Source organism: Pollicipes pollicipes, unplaced genomic scaffold (genome assembly GCF_011947565.3).
Source record: "Pollicipes pollicipes isolate AB1234 unplaced genomic scaffold, Ppol_2.1 Scaffold_3087;HRSCAF=3621_pilon_pilon_pilon, whole genome shotgun sequence".
NCBI lineage: Eukaryota > Metazoa > Arthropoda > Thecostraca > Pollicipedomorpha > Pollicipedidae > Pollicipes > Pollicipes pollicipes.
In genome coordinates this window covers 17,947,114-17,964,329 of record NW_023596225.1, presented here as the reverse complement: position 1 = coordinate 17,964,329, position 17,216 = coordinate 17,947,114, and positions in this window count along the sequence as shown.

The following is a 17,216-nucleotide window of genomic DNA, read 5'->3' as shown; positions in this document are numbered from 1 at the left end:
GCCCGATCCGGCGCCGCGTGACCGACAGGTGGGGGGAGGGGGTGGGCGCCGGCGCCGTCCGCACGCGGCGACGTCTCGTTAATTACCCGACACGTCGACCGCGCGGTGTCGCCGGTGTCGCCCGCATCCCTCCTCCCTTACCAGCAGCCCCTCCCCGGCGGTATTGACCTGAGTGCGGCGGCGGCGGCGGCGGCGGCGGCGGCGGCGGCCGCGTGGCACGTTCGGTCGCGCAGGTGCTGCCAGACCCGGACGCGGACCCGGCGCCCCACACCGCACACACGCATTTCTCACGATGTCATAAACACCAGCACCGCAGCACGCGTGGTGCGATGTTTCAGGACCGCAGACCGCAGTAAAGCGTAATGTAGCTAGCCGTCCTCGTGCCTTGCCGCGCATCGCTTTCGGCATTGGCGCGGATCCACGCAGCCAACTGAGAGGGTCTTGACAGGTGGTTTACACATTCCCAATCAAGTGAGCAAGGTTCGTATCGCCATGTCCCGTGGCAGCGGCACGGACAGCTTAGGTGACAGGTAATCTCCACCAACAGACCCTTCTCCAGCTGCGGCATCGGATGGCCGCCGCCAAAAAGAAACTGTCTGAAAGGTTGTTCTGAAAACAGCCAATGCAACTGACTTGTGCAAGAGTTCGAGAAAATTTAGGCTACATGTGGTGAACATGGCGATGGCAACGGTCACAAGCGATCTTTACATCGCTTGTGGCTAGGCATTTGCAATATTGTCACGCAAAAATGTCAAAATTAATCAATCTTAGCCCTAAATTCAGTTTTACCGATATGGCCTAATTTATTGGGCCAAGACCATAATTAGAACCTTCTCGAAATCTGCAACTTAATACGATGATGCATCCCACAATGACGATGCCTTCCATTTCAATGAAATCGACGTAGCAGTCTATGCCACGAGGAGACGCGGAAAGCAACAATAGCGCCACAGTGTGAACCTCTCGCCATTCAGGGGTTATGAACAACCGACGACATTGGGGTGGCTGCCGAGCGCCTACAAACGAGACACAAACGCCGCCAGGCGGGGTCAAATATCTGCCCGCCATGGGGACCCAGTTTATGCGCCGGGTCAACGGAGTCCTAGTGGGCGGTGCCAAACAAATCCCATTGGCAGAGAGAATTTCGCTCTGGGATATTGCATTCAGCGCGACAGCACGAAGCCTAGTGCCTTTCAAAGTGTTTGGCCACAGCTGCATTTCATTTGGCGCTGCAATTTGAGCGATCCTGCCCGCTGCCTAACCTGCAAGTGACTCGCCAGTGACGAACCCAAAGCTGATGTCGAGACCATTATGTAACAGTCCAAGGAGAGCAGAAGAACTCTGGCAGAGCACGGCTCTGAACGCGCTGGTCACGTGGCGTGACGTGACGTGACGTACTGGTCACGTGACCACCGCGTGGGGTCAGCACGCTCTCGTTCACGACGCGTGCGATTATTTGAGCTGGCCGACACATTTCTTTGCACCGATCCGGCCTCACTCACTGTGCCGCGAAACCTAACTTGAGCCTTCAAGCACCCTACAACTCGGTAAGACGCTGCATCTCGGCAGTGACAATCCCTTCCACTTCAACAAAATCGACAAAGTAGCCTCTGCCGCGAGGAGTCAGAGACGGCAACAATGGCGCTACGACCATTCTTCTGACACTGCTGAACCGAAAACCGCTGACAGCGCCAGCGGCTCCCTGACCGGCGGCAGCAAGCTTCAAACGTTAGATGCGGTCACCACCGGCAAACAAGCATTGAAATCGTGCTCTGCGGCTCCCGATAGCTCTCCAGCACCACTTGCGGCTGTTTGTGGCGTCAGTACCCGATGCCTAGTGAGAGGGGCTTCGTCAGTACCCGAGGCCTGGTAAGAAGGGCTCCGTCAGTACCCGATGCCCGGCGAGAGAGACCTCGTCAGTACCTCATGCCCAGTGAGGGAAGGCCTCGTCCGTACGCGATGCCGAAGGGGCCTCGTCAATACCCGATGCCCGGTGAGAGGGGCTTCGTCAGTACCCGATGCCCGGTGAGAGGGGCTGCGTCAGTACCCGAAGCCTAGTGAGAAGGGTTTCGTCAGTACCCGATTACCGATGAATGAGGCCTCGTCGGTACCCGACGCCGAAGGGGCCTCGTCAGTGCCCGATGCCCGGTGAGAGAGGCTTCGCCAGTGCCCGATGCCCGGTGAGAGGCTTCGTCAGTGCCCGATTCCCGGTGAGAAGGGCTTCGTCAGTACCCGTTGCCCGGTGAGAGGGGCTTCGTCGGTACCCGTTGCCCAGTGAGAGGGGTTTCGTCAGTATCCGATGCCCCGTGAGAGGGGCTTCGTCGGTATCCGATGCCCAGTGAAAGGGGCCTCGTTAGTACCCGATGCGCGGTGCGAAGGGCTTCGTCAGTACCCGATGCCTGGTGAGAAGAGCCCCGTCAGTACCCGATTCCCGGTGAGATGGGCTTCGTAAGTACCCGATAACTGGTGAGAAGGTCCTCCCGTGAGTACCCGATGCCCGGTGAGAGGGATTTCGTCAGTACCCGATGACTGGTGAGGTCCTTTCGTTAGTACCCGATGCCCGGTGAGAAGGGCTTCGTCGGTACCCGATGCCCGGTGAGAAGGGCTTCATCAGTACCCGATGCTCGGTGAGAGGGGCTCCGTTTGTACCCGACGCACGGTGAGAAGGGCTTCGTTAGTACCCGATGCCTGGTCGGTGGGCCTCGCGACAGGCGGCAGACGGGAAACAGCATCCGACGTCCAAGGTCTGATGCAAATCCGGTTTATTTACGACGCGCTATTAATTAGTGACGCCTGCTCAAGTAGGGGGGTGAAATTTGAATAGCGGCGTAACTCAGGCCCATTTCTGACGGTGCTTAACCCCGATGCATGGGGCGCGCACGTCGCAGCTCAGTCCCTTCCGACCGCTTGTCTTCGCGGCGAGGGGAAACATCGCGATCTGTAGCGCCCTATGCCATGTACGGGTTGACGAGAGCAATTCGGCACTGCAAATTACCTCCGCAGGACTTATCTAAGCCGGTGAGAGGTGACGGTTCCCCCTACTGCAAATGTAATAGCTTGGCACTGTTGACGAGATCGCCGTCGGCAGAAGACACAGACCGGCCGTCGCCGGTGGACACCACCGCAGCGGTCGGCAGCGCCAGCAGGTCCCGCGAGGCTCACTACAATGGCCCAGGGAGCGTCAATGGCCGAGCCGCGCGCGCAGCCGGGTCCGCTGCGCGGCTGCCTCGGAGCGCGAACCGGCCTGACACCGACGGCCGGTGCAGACACGAGGGCGGACGGCACGCGTGTGGTGTGATGCCACACGCTGAGGACGGACCGGCGACGCCGCGCCGCCCGGGGTAGTTTCCCAGCGGTGGAAATCTTCCCGGCCGAACGACCGCGTCATGGACGGGCGGCGCGCCCTCGGCGGCGGGCCGACCGCGTCATGGACAGGCGGCGCACCCTCGGCGGCGGGCCGACCCGCGTCATGGACGGGCGGCGCGCCCTCGGCGGCGGGCCGACCGCGTCATGGACGGGCGGCGCACCCTCGGCGGCGGGCCGACCGCGTCGACGCGGCGTTACACAGGCGCTGTGACATCACGACTGTTGTGCACGCCGGCCGGTCGGCACCGGCACCGCGGTGTGGCGATGGCGGCGTGGCACGGCCGTTAGCGGCGCGACGGCCTATTGATTGGAGTATACAGGCATTGGAGCCGGCTCCAAGCATTGGGGCTGGCAGCGGCGGCTTTCGCTGCTGGTGGTATCCTCGCCCGCATGCCTCATTAGGTCACGTGACTGCGCAGAAGGCGGATCGGAACGGATCGCGACCAGTGAGACAGCGCATAACGGTGTCGGGCGAATTCGGTCCTATCAAAGGTAAAAACCGCCAAGCATTCCCAACGTTGACCACAAACCTGGCCTGCTTTCTAGTAAAACAATTGTGCGTTAACTGTTGCTTCCTACGCTACAGGCGGCCCGACTTCACGGACTCTTCAAACACCTGAAAGTATACACTGCAAGAATTTCAGTCAGGACGTTGTTACGGTAAAGTTTAAACTGGCGGAGGGGCGATGAACATGGCCATTCATTCACCTCGCACGTGGTCATCTCACAGTATCGCATAGGCGACATTTGCTACGTAATCGGTTGCTGTTTACTGCCCTCAAGAGTGCCGGCTTGTCAAATAGACTAGAGGACTCTTGACTTTCGTTCAGCTATTTCTTTCTCCAACCTACACATGTCCCTGGATTTGCGTCGCTTACGCGTGTGTCGAAAGTTAATTCGGCATTCACGTAAATAAACTTGATAACAACTTCTTTCTAATCGAGTTGCGTCGTCCGATTCGCCAGCCACCGGTCAAAGAGTATATTACTGCTGCATTCACCACGCCTTAAGTGTCAAGCATTCGTGTCTGCGACCGCGCTGGACGAAGCGTCAGCCAGCAGCAAAAGCTAAAATTGGACATTGATGGCGCCAAGCGCACGAGACAAGTCGAGACGAAGGGCGGTCTTCGCCGGCAGAATCGGCTGGCGTGGGGCGCGGCGGGTCGAGGCCCCCGGCGTCATTATAGGTCGGTCACGTGACCACACCGGACAGGCGCAATCAGCTGATCGGACCAGTGGGGCGCGCAGGCCGCGGCGGGCGGCCGGACGGTAAGGCCCGTCCTCGCCGCCCCACTCCAGCAGGGCACCGACGGAGGGGTGGAATGTGACCTCCCAGACACACGGGCTGCCACCACCGGGCTCCGCCGGGCGACCGAACACGTGAGAAGCGCGAGGCTACGCCCCTACCGAGCCGCGGTCACGACGGGCAGCCAGCGTGTGCGTGCGGCGGCGGCCGGAACGCGTCGCAGTACTCGCGCGACGCTCACGGAGGCCGACTGAACGAGGACGGTCAACTCCACCGGGCACGAGGAGGCCGTCTGAGCCCGAGTGACTGCAGACGCACTGGCGGCCGAACTACGCGAGGCACGCGGAACTCCGCCGTGGAAGTTCCTTTGCAAGAAACGGCTCTCACCGCCTGCCGCCCTGCAGGAATCCGAAGCTTCAGTCGCCGTGCAAATAACAAGCGCTGCGCAAATAACAAGCTTACCAAAGAACCGACGACGGCGCTTGCCGCGTCGGCCCGCGGGGTCATAATGACCCCGCTGAGCTAAGTCGGATAAGCTTCGTCTCGACCTTGAAGGCAGAGGGAGCCCAATGATCATTAAAAAAACAGACACTCTCCGGAGCGCGCAAATTGTTTGCGCATAAATCGCAATGGCTGGGGCCTGTCGCGCCTTCATGCGCGGCTGACCTAATGGCCTCACGCACGAGACCGCACGAGAGCGCACGAGACTACGTGGATACAAGACCCGAGCTGCCAGCGATCGCGGCCAGTAAACGGCCGGGGATCGCGCAAGAGTCAAAGGGTGCGCACGTTTCCACACGCCGGCATCATTAATCACCGACACTCTTGAGCCCGCAATAAAGCGTCCACAGGTGCGGAGGCGTCGCGAAGCCATCCCGGCCGGATTTCAGCACGGAACGTCACTTCTCGCCGCGCGCCGACGGTCGCTGACCGTGAGCGAGTTGCGCGGAACGCACGGCCAGGAAAGCACGCCGTTAGTCGCCGGGCGCCTCATGAACGTGAGCCACGCACGCCGGGCCCGAACACCATCGATTGGCTACTTTCCGGACTGCGAACCGGAATGGGTCAATAGCGGGCCGGCGTTGTTAACCATGGCGTGATTCGGCCGGGGCTTCCCGGAATCGAGCGCCGTCTACCCAACACGCCTCCGTTCCCATCCGGGCCGAACGGCTGTCCTGTCCGAGCCCAGCTGATCGTGCATATCTGAGCAGGGCAAGTCGACGCCCGCCGACTGCTTCACCAGCGACCGCCGGTGAGTCGTCAATGTCTGCACTGGGATAGCTAGGAGACACGCACATGGGATACTTTTTAAAAATGCAGTACACATCCAGCTGTCTCCACCCTCAATCACGCAGCATGGGACCCTCCGTCGACTTTCCATTCAGCCTCCCAGCCGCCCCCGGAACCCGCAGACGGAAGACCCAACCTCGAACCGCACCTCCTCCGCCCCTCCGCCGTCAGCACGTGCCCGCGCCAGGGCGCCTCCCCCGGGCCCGACGCGACTCGGCCGGGCGGCGGCCGGTCGCCGCGCCCCTCCCGCCCCGGCCACCTACCGGGACTGCGGACGACCGGTGCTCGCTGGCTGGCGCCGCTGCTCCCGCCACACACGCTCCGGACGGCCCGGCGCGTCGACTGCGTCGGCCGCGACGGGCCGCCGCCGCCGCCGTCGGGCCGATCGATCGGCGGTCGCGGCCACACAGCCACCGGTCGCCGGCCGGCGGGTCAGGCCAGGTCACCCCGGGGAGCGCCGCCGGCCGTGGCCGGCCGGGCGCGGTCGTCACCAGATTGGGGTCGAGTCGGGGGCGGCGGTGGGTTCGGCCAGGCAGTCGCGAGAATGGGTGGTGGCAGACTGCGCGCAAGGTACTTGGTCGGGTGACCTAGGCATGTCATCGGGGGGGGGGGGGGGGGGTACGATCGGGCGTGGTGGGCCAGCTCATCCGGAGATAGGGGTGGGTCGCAGGGCATGCCAGTGCGAGGGCGAGCGGTATGTCCTCGCGGGGGCGGTGAGTGGGATCAGGTCAGGACATCTGCGTTAGCAGATCAGGTTCGGTCGGATCACAGTGCTTCAGGTCGGCACTATGTCAGCACATCGGGGATGGTAGTTTACGCCGAGTCATTAGCGAACGGTTCTGATGGAAGGATCGAACCAGCTCAAACCAATGAAAGCTGGACAACAGCTCGAAGTCTCGCCGCCCGAAAATATCAGGTCAGGTCAAAACATTGAGCGCTCACGATTGTCATGCATCGGTCAGGCTCAAGTCGGTATGAAAAAGCTGGCGCAGTCTTGGAAGCGCTGATGAGAATATTAATATTCTGACGCCGTGTTCCAACCTCAGGCGGCATTCATATGGCGGCTGGATCTCACAAACCCTGGGAATTCGCTCTCAGGAAATATTCAAGGCGTGTTTGCATTTTCCGCTACGAAAAGACAAATAACCGAAACACCTGAGAGGCACAAAGTTCCCTATTTGAAAAGTGTCACCCTATGTAAATGAGACCAGTCAACCGTGACAGATCAAGAACGCCGCCTAGCCATCCAAATCGGAGCAGGCAGAAGTCTGACCAGTCCCTCCGAGTTTGCTTGGGGATACATCGCGTTCTGTGTACGACTTGAGATGGGATGTGGAGGCAGGGACTCCAGCCGGAGCGTGCTGAGCGGACTCTGTCCACCAGCACCACCGCCGTCGGACGCGGCGCAGCCAGGCCGCATTATTGACCACGTGTCGTCTTACCGAGGAGAGCTGTGTCAACGGCCACACACGGCTAATAGGAGCTCGGCGCGTGTGCTGAGGTGGCCAGCGCTCACCATGCGGGGTACTGGCGGGCAGCCGGCGGCGGCCTCCGCTCCCACTTCAATACAGCCGGTCGGTTCTCCCGATCCCGGCACGGCGCCTCCGGTCGGTTCTCTCGACGGCACGGCGCCTCCGGTCGGTTCTCCCGATCCCGGCATGGCGCCTCCGGTCGGTTCTCTCAACGGCACGGCGCCTCCGGTCGGTTCTCCCGATCCCGACACGGCGCCTCCGGTCGGTTCTCTAGACAACGGCACGGCGCCTCCGGTCGGTTCTTCCGATCCCAGCACGGCGCCTCCGGTCGGCTCTCTCAACAACGGCACGGCGCCTCTGGTCGGTTCTCTCGACAACGGCACGGCGCCTCCGGTCGGTTCTCCCGATCCCGGCACGGCGCCTCCCGCACCACTGACCGGTGTGGTGCTCGGACCACAGTCCGTAATGAGCAAGCCTTCGGAAAGAGACGAGCGCATCGCAGAACGCTGCGATAAGCACCTCCTTAAACAAGTGTAAGTATGGATATGTTGACCTCACACGCCGTGTCCGATGACCCGGGTGGATGCCAATTGCCGTCAAGTGCATGAGGCTGCCGGCTTGTGGTCGACCTGACCCGTGCCTTCGAGGTCAAAGAGACAGGGTGGCACCGGGTGCTAAGTCAGCGACATCTATCACGCAGCTGACATCGCCAGATCAGACCAGGTGACCCGAGTAGGTCAGGTGCCCCGAACAGGCCGGGTGACCCGAGCACGCCAGGTACCAGGCCAGCAGGATGAACACCATCCGAGGTGGTCGAGGCGAGGCGTTAGACGCTGTATTCGGACAAGCAGCGGACTCCACTAATGCCACTGGCCGCTGGCCCCGCCGATAGTCGCGGCTCTGTCTTCCGAGACAGAGCGCAGTTATACAAGCGCATAGTCGTGCAGCACCATATTTGTATCACACGCGGCCAGTAACAAGTCCAATGCCGTTCCCGATGACACCAGAAAGCATCGCTGTGACTTGACGTGTCAGTCTCAGTATACATTACTGGTGACTTCCCTCCACCCCAACAAACACCAGAAAGCAACGCCGTGGCTTGACGTGTCAGTTTCAGTATACGTTCCTGGTGACTTCCCTCCCCCTCCGCATCCCCGACAAGGACAGTCGACCCCGATTGCCTTTGAGTGCCACTCTGAGCAGCGTCGCTTGAGCGGATCGGTCGGCGCCGGCGCGGCAGCCAGTAATACGGTCTGAACTTGCACGGCTGGTCGGCTCGGGAGGGGGCGGGGGCGGGGGTCTGTCACACAAAGTTCCACATGTTATGTGCGCTGTTGACGGAGTTATTTCTGGGCCCTCCGCTACACGTCGTTGAGCGAGCGGAATGCCGGCCCGTCTGGCAGGCTGCAGCTTCACAATGGACACGTCTCAAAACGAAATGTGATTCACCAGCTTGGTGGCGCATTCAGAAGCCGGCGTTGTTCAGACGGACTTCCCAAGGCGGCCTGATAACAGGCACGCCCGTCAACCCACGACAGGGGGTGACGTTGACGCGAAGACCCGTCACTGAGGCGCGAAGAACCCATTCCGAGTGACATGCATGAAACCGGCTAGATCTCAGCAGGGCCAGGAAAACCCCCGAATGGGAAGACCATCAAGCGCGATCTGGAGCAAACCATCGCCGCGCGGGCGCCATCACTGCGTGGTTAGTTGTGCCTCTGATCATGTGTGGCGTCAGGCCAGCAGGGGTGCCGCGCGTGCGGTCCATTGTCTCAGGCGGCGGCGCTCTAGATCCAGAGGTCTAGGTTCCATCACAGCCGAGGGAAATTTTTGTGGAGCCCAGCTCGTACCAGAAGTGAGCGCAGCGATGAGCTTGGGGGCTCGGTGCGTCCGTAAATAACGTCAAAATACTCAGCAAGCGCTTTCGAGGGATATCCCATCGACTGCGAGGGCGGTTTTGACGGTGCTCGGCCGGGCATTGACAGGAACGAAGCCGGGAAGCTGCGACTGGAACATCGGGCGCCACATCACGGGTCGCCGCGCCGAGCGTCTGAGAGTTAACATCTGCCCGCCTGTGGCGGCCTGACCCCGGGAGCAGGTCGGGTACCCTACCAGAGTTCGGCTACAGGGGCCGGCGCGCCGGCGACGGTTGGGTCCCTCGCTACCCGGAGCGCGACCTTGTTCTGACAGGAGCCGCCGGGGAGCACCGATTCTCCTGCCGCCGGCGGATTCACACCGCAGCCGCCGGTGACCGGAACACGCACCGGCGCTGCAGCCACCGGGCTCGCCGCCGTCGCGCCGTGGCCGCTACCCTGGCGGCTGTCCCCGGCCGCCGCCGCTCGCCGGCCCACGCGAGTTGGCGCCTTGGTACGTGACAGGACCCCGGTCCCAGAGGTGGCCGCTTGCGTTCTCCAGAGGTCTCAAGCACGCGGTCTTCGTAGTGAGGGACCCAGCTAGGGTCAAAGCGCCTGCAGACGGTACTCCGCCGGGGCGTACGGCCTGCCCCCGGCGCTGCGCCCGTGCATAACGCGTCTGCCCCGTCTGGAACACCTGCCCGCTCTGCGCAGAGGTCGTCGCGGGTGGGCTCGACAGAGCTCTCCAAGTCGCGTGGCATCGGCCGTTGGCGCGGCACCTGACCCCGCCGGCGCCGCAGTAGCCCAGCGCCGTCCCAGCGGAGACCTGGTCGCCGCAGCCGTGCCTCGAGCAGGCCGACAGCGCCGCCCCGCGGCAGCCGTCCGCAGCGTGGCGCGGGCCGTCCGGACCTCGGCGAGCCCGGCCGTAGACCCGCGCTCCTCCGCCGGCCTCCCACCGACACAGAGAACCACGCAGTGACGCGCCGGTCAGCCGGCCGCCCTCATCAGCCGCGGAATGTCGCCCATCATTGACAGCGCCATTTCGAACGCTTAGACCGTGACGTCACGCGGATTTGCTGTTGACGTCATTGCAGGCGAGGTAAGCGCGGTGCGCTGGGCCGGACGCGCCGGTGGTCGCGACCGAGGAAGCGTTGAACGGTTGGCCGTCGACCCATGGCTGCCTTGATATAACTAACCGCTGCCACCGCAACAGCCTGAAGCACACGCTGTGATCTCTCTGTCATCAGTTGGCCTTATTGAGACGAGTCGGTTGATATAAGTGTTTTCTGACTATTCACGCAGAGCAGCCGTCTACCGCCGGCTCGGCCCGCCCGTAACAAACAACGGAGCCGTTATGCGCTACGCCATGAGACCGGCTGGCAGAGCTTCGGATTTCATAATCGGTGGGCACCAAGCACTTGCGTTCCGCTGCAGAAATGGACACAGCATGAGCGTGTTATCTCAAAACTGGTAAGATGGCAAAACAACTGGCAAGATCTCCTGACCCTGGAGCATTGAACGGCACGGAAATGGCTGGTGAAAAACATACTAATCTCTCCTCGTTAACTCCTCGTAAATTGCTTATATCGCTCACATCTCCCTCCAAACTACACTGGGATCTGCCGGGTTGACCATCCACCTCATTCAAACTTCAACCACTGCACGGGGAACGCCCACCGGAAGCAATTAAGACCCGGCAACATCCATCGCTGGTTACAGTCCGCGCCGCCGCCGCCGCCGCCGCCGCCGCACACGCCCATGGTCCGCGTCACGCTGGCTTCACGGCTCGCGTTGTCATGACACTGTTCGCCGACGCCATTACCGGCATCGATATCCGATAGTTGCAGGACTGTGACGACGGCCTGGCAGATCGGTCTGAGCGCGGAGCCTAATTCGGGCTCTCCACGTCCTGCTCGGCGCCGGCTGAGAGCGCTCGCTCGCGGAACTGCCGTCCACTTGGCAACGGACGCTTCCGGCCGTGCCCCGCGCACGGCGATGTAATGGAAGTCGTGGTACACGTGGGGCCGCTTGCTTCATGGCGCGCCGAGATGCAATGACTAAACCAGCATATTCTGGGCAATGTATGCAAATGCCGCCGAGATCAAGGAATGCTATTTGGGAGTACTTTGGCCGTGAATAAATATTCGTGATTTTGACCGCTCTGTGAGGGCATTGCGTATGCAACTTGCCGCGGAAAGTGCTGGAACCTCTAGCTGCGCCGGGTTGACTTTCCTTTCCTCGCTTACGGGGAACAGCAGCCATCTAACATGCATGGTATCGATACACGCCGGAAATCGACATCTCGTTTCGTGTTCAGAGCCCTGAATATTTTATGAGCACGACATGCTTTGCCATAATAAAACAAGTGATCCGCGACACCAACTCACCCGCAGAGGCCTTCTGGTCAGTTCATCAGTTACAACACCCAGCAAAGCCACACACAAAATTACGAGCGGGTATCACGAGGCACACTTGACACACGCACACTAGTTGAGCCGTAACCAAACCACATCGCCGTTAGGGTTCAGACCACCGGCACCAGCACTGCGACGTTACGGATGGGCTCCGCCCCCTCCCCTCAGCGCCAGAGGGGCGCCGGCTGCAGCTGCCCGCTCTGCGACAGGCAGTTGGGAGAAGACTCCTGCATGACCGGCCGCGTCGCGCGGGTCAGTGCCCACCCCGACGCCGAGGAACAGCAAGGCGTCACGTGAACACGGACAGGGTCGCCACAGTACCCTCCGGATGCCGCACGCATGATAACAACGTCAGCGCCGCTACGGAACAGGCAAGCGCTCAACAATGTCCCGCACTCCCAAAAATTCTCTGGAAGATCAACAATGAGTGGAGTGCATTCCCGACAGCGAATGGAAACACCACGGAGACGTCGAGCGACCGAGCTCGAGCGACCTGCGGCTGGACGGCATCCTTCGGCAGCATGATCGGTCGGTGTCGTCCTGATCGTCGTTGGGGCAGCGACCGGCCGCTCGGGCCGGCCAGCTGGGCGCGCCGCCGTTCAACAGCCGGTCACGCAGTGTAAACAAGGCGATATACGGGGCCGTACACACAGCTCCAACAGCTTGGAATCAAGCCCACAACACACAAGGTCCAGGATCGGCCCATGTTCTCGGGCTCGGTGAGCTCGCAGCCCACAGGACGAAGGGCTGCTGCCGCCACGCGCAGGAAGGGAAACAGCACCACGCGCGAGGGCGTAGTTTCGCCAAGCGAGTTGGGGGAGGGAGGGGGGCGGTTAAACCATGAAAAATTGAGAAAAATGCCCAAAAGTGAGCCAACAAAAAGATTTCTACCCAGATTAGTTCCACTTTGCTCTGAAAAAATGGGGGCGCGAGCCCCTCCCTCCCCCTATCCCTCTCCCCCCCCCCAAAACCTCATTCCAGTAACTAACTGGAAAACTAGAACCCGACCTAGTGTCATGCGCGGTGCCTCTTCCACGACAGAAAGCGCGGTCACCTAGGTGCGACTTGCTACAGCACTAGAGCAATGGAGCATAACCAAGGCAGTCACTGCGGTCGTTTTGAACAGTGAGATCACTGGGGCAGATTGCCTTTACTTCAACTAACCAGAAATTGTATAGCTTCAGCGGCTCGACCCGGCAGCGTCCGTCATGTCTTTCGCGGGCTTATTTCCTTGGAAATGCGGATCTCATCGTTCTGAAGTCATCAGAAAAAGTGGCATAATTCCCTACAGGTTGTGCTGTAATATTTGCAAGGTATCTGCGTGCAAGCTGTGCAATCAGGCGTAATTTTCATGCCGCCTTGCAGGAGCATGAAAAGCTGGTCATCCCTATCCGACAAGTGTGGCAAACACCAAATTAAGAAATTGCGAAAAACCTGAACACGGTTCGAAACTAGGGTCTAGTCTCGGAAATCGGTTCCGTAACGACGCGCTACAGACGCCATTCCGCGGATAATCCCGACAATCATAACGACAGTGTGGGCCACCGCGTGCTCGTGTGCCCGTTCGCGTGTGCCCGTGCCCGTGCCCGTGCGCGTGTGCCCGTGCCCGCGTGCCCGTGCCCGTGTGCCCGTGCGCGAAGCAGCGATCCGCCGGTTCCGGGGCGTTTTCAGGGAGCGGCGTCCGATCTCGGCCATCAGGGGATAAAACCGTGGCACTGTCGTTCAGCACGGGTGAACGCATCGCCCGCAAATTGCTCGGCCAGCTGACCATTGTCCGCCCCGTAGCGACGCCAGTTATCGACAGAGGAGCGGGTGACGTCAGCTTGTTGAGAGCGGGTATCGAATGTCACCCTTAGGGAACCTCCCCAAGTCGCCAAAAACCCCAAACCTACATAGCACAGCCCATAGGTCGCGACAACCACGACGGACGCATGAACTGGCTCACTGTAAGCGATATCCACCCACACAGTTGTGATTGCAGTTCTTACGTCACGGCCAGCGAAAACTTAAATCATTCCGAACTCACCGATTTCGTCATCCCAAATTGCTTGGTCTGACCAGAGCCATTGCCTCCCCATTCCAAGTGGCGCCGTTTGTGAATCTGCACGCGAGCGCTTTACATAAAGCAATCTCCTCGCGTGCTAAGCCCATGAAAGACGGGCATTCTAATGCATTGATGGGGCCAGCTGAAATAGGTTTCCGAAGGCGACTGAGTCCGCGCCCTTTCACGTGCTGCTAACATTCAGGATCTTTATCAACCTGCGCCCTCGTCCCTGTAAAAAGCGTCTTACTGATCATATAAATCCTTCAACCTTCGGCAACTTCCCTCAGCGACCCCCCACCCTCCCCTCCCCTCCCGTCTTATTTCAGTTTCGAGACATGCAAATTTTCAGATACCTATTTCAACTCGTTTTTAGTCCGCATTCCAAATCTCCACCACGGTCTGTCGTCTGTTTTCACAACAGACGGGAGCCTTGACCTGCTCGCACGCCATGCTCCGTCAACGAAGCCTTTCGCAGCCACCTGACAACACGGTTCGTCTCCCGCGCTCGCGCTGGGCCGGCGCTGGCCGCGTCACCTCGATTGCAAATGGCGCGCCAATCGCGGCCAATTCTCCGCATCCGACCGGGGCCGCTCACCGATGAGAGTCGCCGGTGTTTGCCGCCGGCAGCGAGACCCCCGCCCGTCCCGGCGCCGCGCGCTGAACGGCCATCGAGCGGGCGGGCCGCCGCACCGCGCCTCCTTCCGCCGCCCGGTAAACAGCGCCATCGAACCGGCCGGCCGACCAGCCCGACGGCGGCGCGGCGGCGGGGTCACGGCCCTGGCGCGGGACACGGGTTACGCGGTGGTGGTCGTGGGACACGGGTCAAGACGTATTGGCGCGTATTGCGCAAGGTGCGTATTGCACAGGCACGTGACCACGCCTTTCCTAGCACGATCGACACTGAAGGACCCGTTAAAGACATCTTGCTGCTCGCTGCCTGGGAAAAAGATACTACGAAAGCGAGATGATAGTATTCTCACGCCTCCGTCCTTCGGTCCTCCGGGTGGCATCGCCGCCCAAAGGGGGGGGGGGGGCATAACAGGACTGAACAGGACGGAACAGAACAGGAAACATGTCACCACAGGACACGACAGGGCACGACAGAGAACACGTCAGGACGGAACAGGACACACCAGGATGAAACAGGACACAACAAGGCGCGACAGAGGACCCAACAGGACGGAACGGGACAAGGCAGGACACGCCAGAGCACGACAGAGAACACAACAGGACGGAACAGGACACGACAGGACGCGCCAGGGCAAAACAGGACGGGACGTGACAGGACCGTGCTTCGACATTGTCGTCAAGGGCTCGTCCTTCCGCTGACTGGCCGGCGCTAGTGGCCGTGGCCGTGACCGGACGCCCGCGTCCGCTGGTCTGGCACGGATCAACAGACGCCCGCCCACCGGCCGGGGACACGTCGCTGCTCCTCCTGGCTCTGGTCCGACTCGACCGGCGCCGAATACGCCCCAATGTGCACACCGTCAGCAGCAAACACATGGCGGCCCGCTCCTCAGCGCCGCGCCGTCCGAGCGGCACAGCGCGAGCTCCGATCACAGACACGAGTCGTTCTCGGCGATGTGGCCCACGTCAGCGGTGGAGCGGGCGCGGGGTCCACGCGTGGACGCTGCGCCTGCTCTCGCGGGCTCCGGGCTCCGGCAAGCGACGGAAGTCGCCGGCGAGACGCGACAGTTCATTTCTGGTCGGCGGCCTCAAACCGCACGAGGCGAAGAAGAACGCACACAGAAGAACTTTAGTCAGAAAGAAGCATTCGCGACTTGTTTGTCCAATAACGTCCAACACTTATTCGCTTTGCTCTCACCTAAGTAAAATTGCATGCATTCTATGACCGACGTTTCAGAAGTCAAAACCGGTCACGTTGAAATGCGCATCCTCCTTGCCACATGAAGTCGACATGCCCAGTGCTCCAGACAAGAGCCCACAGAGTACTGCCTGCTGCGTGTGTGTCGTTGCCCAGTCTAAACGCATTGATCGGGCGGCACAGTGGCCAATAGTCCGGAGCCAGCCGAGCGCTGAGAACGCGGCGGCTGCGGAAACACGGACGCCACGCCGCACACCTCGCCGCCGCGTGTCCGGGTCTTGTTTGCTCTTGCCCCCCCCCCCCCCCCCCCCCCATTGCATTAGCTGATGGCACATTGAGCTCGTCGATGCGCGCGCAAGGTCACACCTGGGTGGGAGGGGTCCAGGGTTGGGGCAAAAGAGTGCCCAGGGATGGAAAGGTGTCACGGTCTATGCGTCGCGAATGACTGGCTCGTGACAGGGTGGTGAGTACACTGACATAAGCCTTTTCATTTCTTAGTTTTCATGGCATTCCACCTGCCTTAAACCTTGCTAGATCACCCCACATAAGGGGTGAAAAGCAAGATGTTACACCAACTGGTATGAAATAGAAAGTCCAACTTTTCAGTGAAATAGTTCTAGCTCACAAGGTAAACATTCACATTGCCTATTTTTAGTGCTGGGTACAGAAAGTCTTAACCTAATATGATGTCAGTTTCCAAGTACATAAAACATGAACACCTTTCCCAGTGCCTCAAATATGAAGGCCAAATCTGGGGATATATGCAGTTTCGGCTCAGTTTAAATGTATGCTTGTCCACATTTTCTTGCTCAGAATCCCTATCAAGTTGGCTGATGCTGACCAGAGCTGCAGCATCTGAAGTACTCATGAAGATTGTATTCAGGACCAACAAAATTGAGGAGGCATGCAATGCAGGAAAACAAAATCTGTTGATGAGTACTTAAAGCATGAAGGCTATCCTGAGTTCCACAAAGTGTTATATCAATCAAAAGAGATAGTTGTGCTAAAATATGCTTGGAACAGACCTCAGAAGGATACCTGGAGGATCAAGGCCTACCAGTTCACTCTGTGGAGATAATTGGTAGGCCTGAGGTCTGAAAATGGAGAGTCAGGACAAGACAAGAAGTTTTCCAATTTTTATAATTGTCAATGTCATGAAAAGACATGTACAGTTCTAAAGCTGCTAAAGAGAGACTGCTTCAAATGAGGGAATCCTAGAGGCATAGTTTATCCAAGAGGTCTGTCCTCAACCATAAGCAAATGCATGATGATTTACAATACAGACTTTTTAATCTCCTAGAAAAAAATTAAAGTCTGAAATGGTTCACCATGATTCCTGGAATAAAGGAAAGGGCTTGACAGCTTTTGATCAAGTTCCAGAAGTTGCAAGGAGAGCCTGTAGTTCACACCATGGCCAGACAAATTTTTAAACCTGATTTCTCAAAAATGTATATGGTAGCCTGTGGCCACTACAATAATGTCTAATTAAAAGAGGAGTTCAAAGTTCCTACCTGATATCACATGACTCCATGCACTACAAATATAGCTCTGGTCAATATGGCCACCAAAAAACAAAAAACAAAAATGATGGGATCTAAGAGCAAGCCAACTCTGAGCAAGGAGATGCCAATAACTGGTCTGGAAAGTTTAATCACCTTCCTTCTGCCCATTGGTGGCATACTACTGGAGGTGAAGGGCACAAATAAA